Source organism: Arachis hypogaea, chromosome 12 (assembly GCF_003086295.3).
Source record: "Arachis hypogaea cultivar Tifrunner chromosome 12, arahy.Tifrunner.gnm2.J5K5, whole genome shotgun sequence".
NCBI lineage: Eukaryota > Viridiplantae > Streptophyta > Magnoliopsida > Fabales > Fabaceae > Arachis > Arachis hypogaea.
The window spans coordinates 37,252,332-37,257,853 of record NC_092047.1 but is presented as its reverse complement, the minus strand read 5'-3'; the positions used below and the strand labels follow the sequence as shown (position 1 = coordinate 37,257,853).

At 42.1% G+C, this 5,522-nt stretch overlaps 1 non-coding gene across 1 annotated transcript; it reads right to left on the bottom strand.

Moving 5' to 3' along the window:
- Positions 1–834: 834 nt before the first annotated feature.
- On the bottom strand, positions 835–938 carry LOC112731890 (small nucleolar RNA R71). The gene has a single exon (XR_003167641.1). It is a non-coding gene; the product is annotated as a small nucleolar RNA R71 (small nucleolar RNA).
- Positions 939–5,522: the final 4,584 nt, after the last annotated feature.

The window sequence follows — 5,522 nt, the reverse complement described above, 5'->3', positions numbered from 1 at the left end:
GGAAGATCACTAGATTGAGCATTTTATTTTGTGTATTTCATTTTCTGTTTGAGTGAATTACATTTTGTTTTAGTTAAACTTCTTCCCTTCTCCATCTACTCTTTTGTTTTTCTTTGTTATTTTCAATTCTGTTTGCTAACCCACTAACTGTTTGATATATTGCATCATCCACAACTAACATCAATTCTGACATAAATACTGTCTGCACCTATCTTCTCTGCTTGTGCTTGTTGGTTGTATGACAGGGAGAAGAAGCGGGGCTTCAACTTCCTTTGATTCTGAACCAGAGAGAACCTTAGACTAAGGAGGGAGGCAAGAGGAAAACGAGTAGTTGGTGCTGAAGAAGAGGAGGAACAGTTTGAGGAATACTTTGAACCAAACATGGAAGAAAACATGGAAAATCATCATGAAGAAGAGACTCACAACCATGGCAGAGGAGGTGGAGCAAATCATGCTGGGGAGGATAGAAGAGTTTTGGACTCTTACATTAATCCAAACCCAGGCAATTGTGGAAGTAGCATCCAAAAGCCAACAATCCATGCCAACAACTTTGAACTTAAACCACAGCTCATCACCCTTGTTCAGAACAACTGTTCGTTTGGAGGAGGTGTTCAAGAAGAACCCAACCAACATTTGACCACCTTCCTGAGAATATGTGACATAGTGAAATCTAATGGTGTTCATCCTGACGCCTATAGATTGCTCTTATTTCCCTTCTCACTCAGAGACAAGGCAGCCAAGTGGCTGGAATCCTTCCCAAGGGAGAGCTTGACAACTTGGGAGGATGTGGTGAAAAAATTCTTAGCAAGATTCTACCCTCCTCAACGAATCAATAGGCTGAGAGCTGAGGTTCAAACCTTCAGGCAACAGGATGGTGAGACTCTGTATGAAGCATGGGAGAGGTTCAAAGACTTAACAAGGAGGTGTCCACCTGACATGTTCAACGAATGGGTCCAGCTACACATTTTCTATGAAGGGCTCTCTTATGAGTCAAAGAAGGCAGTAGACCATTCATCTGGAGGGTCTTTGAACAAGAAGAAGACCATTGAGGAAGCTATAGATGTTATTGAAACAGTAGCAGAAAACGACTACTTCTATGCTTCCGAAAGAGGGAACACAAGAGGAGTGATGGAGCTAAACAATGTAGATGCTCTGTTGGCCCAAAACAAGCTCATTACCCAGCAGCTGGCTGACCTCACCAAGTAGATGGAGATGAACCAAGTAGCAGCAATCTCTACTTTATCAACAACACAAGAAGGAGTAAACCAAGAAACAGAAGGGAGTCAGGAGCAAGCCAACTACATTGGGAATTCACCAAGAAAAAACTATGATCCATACTCCAAGACTTACAACCCTAGATGGAGAAATCACCCAAACTTTGGGTGGGGAAGTGAGCAAGATCAAAACCAAGACCAGAGACGTTACAACTCTAACAATAATGCAGCTCACCAACAATTCACCCAGAGGACATCTCAACACCCCCACAACAACAACTCTCCACATACTTATCAATACCAAAACAGTACATCTGCTCCGAATCACTCATCAATTGATGACAAGCTCTCTAAGATTGAAACCTTCATCGAAGGAATATGCAGAGACATTCAAGACAGTAAAGCATTCAAAGAGGAAGTGCAGTCAAACATGCAGAATCAAAATGCTGCCATCACAAAACTGGAGACACAAATCAGCTATCTTTTTAAGCAGCTTCCGAACCATAATTTTTGCTATGATGCCCATTCAAGCAAAAGGGAGGAGTGTCAAGCTATCACACTTAGGAGTGGGAAGGAACTGAAGGAACATCCCCAAAAACCACTAGAAGAAAGCTCAATTGAAAAGGAAGAGGAGCAAGATGGAATGTAACCCCCCACGCCAAGTTTGCAGAAAGAGAAAAAGATACCCCAACTCAACGTCTCAAGAGCTCCATACCCCCAGCTATTGAAGAAAAAGGAAGATGACAACCAGTTCTTGAGATTTTTGGAAATCTTCAAGAAGCTACAAATCAACATACCATTTGCTGAAGCCATAGAACAAATGCCACTTTATGCCAAGTTTTTGAAGGAGCTAATGACTAAGAAGAGAAGCTGGAAGAACAATGAGACTGTGATACTAACTGAAGAGTGCAGTGCTATCATTCAGCATAAACTACCTCAGAAACTGAAGGATCCTGGGAGTTTTCAGATCCCTTGCATTATAGGAGAAATCACAGTAGAAAAGGCTCTTTGTGACTTAGGGGCCAGTATCAATTTGATGTCAGTAGCTATGATGAGAAAGATGAAAATTGAGGAGGCTAAACCAACAAAAATGGCTCTACAACTGGCAGACCGATCGTTCAAATTCCCTCACGGGATAGTGGAGGATTTGCTAGTAAAAGTAGGAGATTTCATATTCCCAGCAGATTTGTGGTGCTGGACATGCAGGAAGACGCCAAAACCTCCATCATTTTGGGAAGGCCATTCTGGCTACTGCTGGAGCTGTCATTGATGTTCAAAAGGGTGACCTCACCCTTAGATTACACAATAAAAGATGACATTCAATGTGTTCAAGGCCATGAGTTATCCACCAGAACAATTAGGGGAATGCATGAGGTTAGATGCACTTGAGGATGAAGTGCAGGAGAATTTTGAAGAAGATGAACCTGAAGAGAACGAGAGATTGGTGGAGGAAGAATCTGAATCAAGTGAAGAGGTAGCTACAACAGAAACACACATACCAGATGCACCAAAGGAAGGGAGCGAAAAACCAGAAGCACCCAAACTTGAACTCAAAGCATTGCCACCCACTCTCAAATATGCATATCTAGGAGAAAATGAAAACTACCCAGTGATCATAAATTCATCCCTCAGTCAAGATCAAGAGGACGAGCTACTCAAGGTGCTGCGGGAGCATAAGGATGCCATTGGATGACCCTTGCTGACTTGAAGGGAATCAGTTCAGCCATATGCATGAATAAAATACTGTTGGAAGATGACGCCAAGCCATCCATTCAATCCCAAAGAAGGCTGAACCCAATCATGAAGGAAGTGGTACAGAAAGAGGTTATGAAGCTTTGGCAAGGAGGAGTCATATACCCAATTTCGGACAGCCCTTGGGTTAGCCCCATACATGTTGTACCAAAAAAGGGAGGGATCACTGTGGTTACCAATGAGAAGAACGAGCTCATACCTACAAGGACCGTCACAGGATGGCGGATGTGCATAGACTACAGGAAGCTCAATGAGGCTACACGAAAGGACCATTTTCCCCTTCCATTCATGGATCAGATGTTGGAAAGACTTGCAGGGCACGCTTATTATTGTTTTCTCGACGGTTATTCAGGATACAACAAATAGTGGTTGATCCAAGAGACCAAGAGAAAACCTCATTTACCTGTCGTATGGAGTGTTTGCCTATAGCGCATGCCATTTGGGTTATGTAATGCCCCTGCAACTTTCAACGTGCATGCTTTCTATCTTTTCAGATATGATAGAAAAATTCATTGAAGTTTTTATGGATGATTTCTCGGTATTCAGAGATTCTTTTCCTAGTTGCCTACATCACCTGCCTTGGTATTAAAAGGTGCCAAGAGACCAATTTGGTCTTGAACTGGGAAAAATGCCACTTCATGGTGACAGGGGGAATAGTCCTTGGTCACAAAGTCTCTCACCAAGGCATTGAGGTTGATAGAGCTAAAGTGGAACTTATTGAAAAACTACCCCACCCAGTGATGTCAAGGCAATTAGAAGTTTTTTAGGCATGCTGGTTTTTACAGAAGATTTATTAAAGATTTTTCAAAGATAGCCAAGCCCTTAAGCAATCTCCTCGTATCTGATACACCATTCATCTTTGATGAAACCTGCATGCTAGCATTTGCACATTTGAAAATGAGGTTATCTCTGCTCCTATCATTTCCCCACCTGATTGGAACCTACCATTTGAATTGATGTGCGATGCATCTGATTTTGCAGTTGGGGCAGTGTTAGGACAAAGGAAAGATAACCTAGTTCGTGTGATATACTATGCTAGCAAAGTCCTTAATGAAACTCAAAGAAATTATACCACTACTGAAAAGGAGTTGCTAGCAATAGTTTTTGCATTTGACAAATTTAGATCATACCTCATTGGTGCTAAAGTGATCTTTTTACAGATCACACAGCACTTAAATATTTGTTTGCCAAGCAAGAATCGAAGCCAAGACTAATAAGTGGATCTTACTGTTGCAGGAATTCGATATTAAATCAGAGACAAAAGGGAGTGGAGAACAAGGTGGCAGATCACTTATCTAGAATCCCTCATGATCAAGGTGGAGAAAATGATACAAGTGTTAACGAGCTCTTCCCTGATGAGCAGTTGATGACAGTTCATAAAGCACCATGGTTCGCAGATATTGCAAATTTCAAGGCAACTGGAGCATTACCACCAGGGATCAATAAACATCAAAAGAGGAAGCTCATGAATGATGCAAAATACTTTGTCTGGGACGAGCCATATCTCTTCAAGAAATGTTCAGATGGAATTCTTAGAAGATGTGTCTCGGAAGAGGAAGGAGAGAAGTCCTGTGGAACTGCCACGGTTCATGCTATGGCGGGCACTTTGGAGGGACAGAACTGCGCAAAGGTGTTACAAAGCGGATTCTTTTGGCCCACTCTTTTCAAGGATGCCAAAGAGCTAGTAAAAAGTTGCAATGATGCCAAAGATCTGGAAACCTGCCCAAAAGAAACGCCATGCCACAAAATTTCATCTTGGAACTTGAACTGTTTGATGTGTGGGGAATTGATTTCATGGGACCATTCCCAACCTCATATGCAAACAATTACATCCTGGTAGCAGTAGATTATGTTTCCAAGTGGGTAGAGGCTATTGCAACCCCAACTAATGATAACAAGGTAGTCATGAACTTCTCAGGAAGAATATCTTTAGCCGGTTTGGAGTCCCAAGAGCCCTCATCAGTGATGGAGGGAGCCACTTTTGTAATAAACCATTAGAAGCTCTCCTCTTACGATATGGGGTAAAACACAAAGTAGCCACACCTTACCACCCTCAAACAAGTGAGCAAACTGAGATATCCAACAGAGAGCTGAAGAGGATCCTGGAAAAGACTGTGGGCGCATCTAGAAAGGATTGGTCGAAGAAGTTGGATGATGCTCTGTGGCATACAGAACAGCATTCAAAACCCCACTTGGAATGTCTCCATATCAATTAGTCTATGGGAAAGCTTGTCATTTACCACTGGAGCTGGAACATAAAGCTCTTTGGGCTATCAAGATACTAAATTTTGACAGCATTGCTGCTGGTGCAAAAAGAATCTTGCAGCTGTAAGAGATGGAGGAATTCATGTCACAAGCCTATGAAAACACTAAGATGTATAAAGAGAAGGCAAAAAGAAAACATGACATGCACTTGGCACCCAGGAGTTTCGAAAAAGGGCAACAAGTACTCCTTTACAATTCTAAATTAAGGCTGTTCCCAAGGAAACTCAAGTCAAGGTGGTCCGGACCTTTCTTGGTTACAAAAGTATCACCATATGGCCATATCGAAATCAC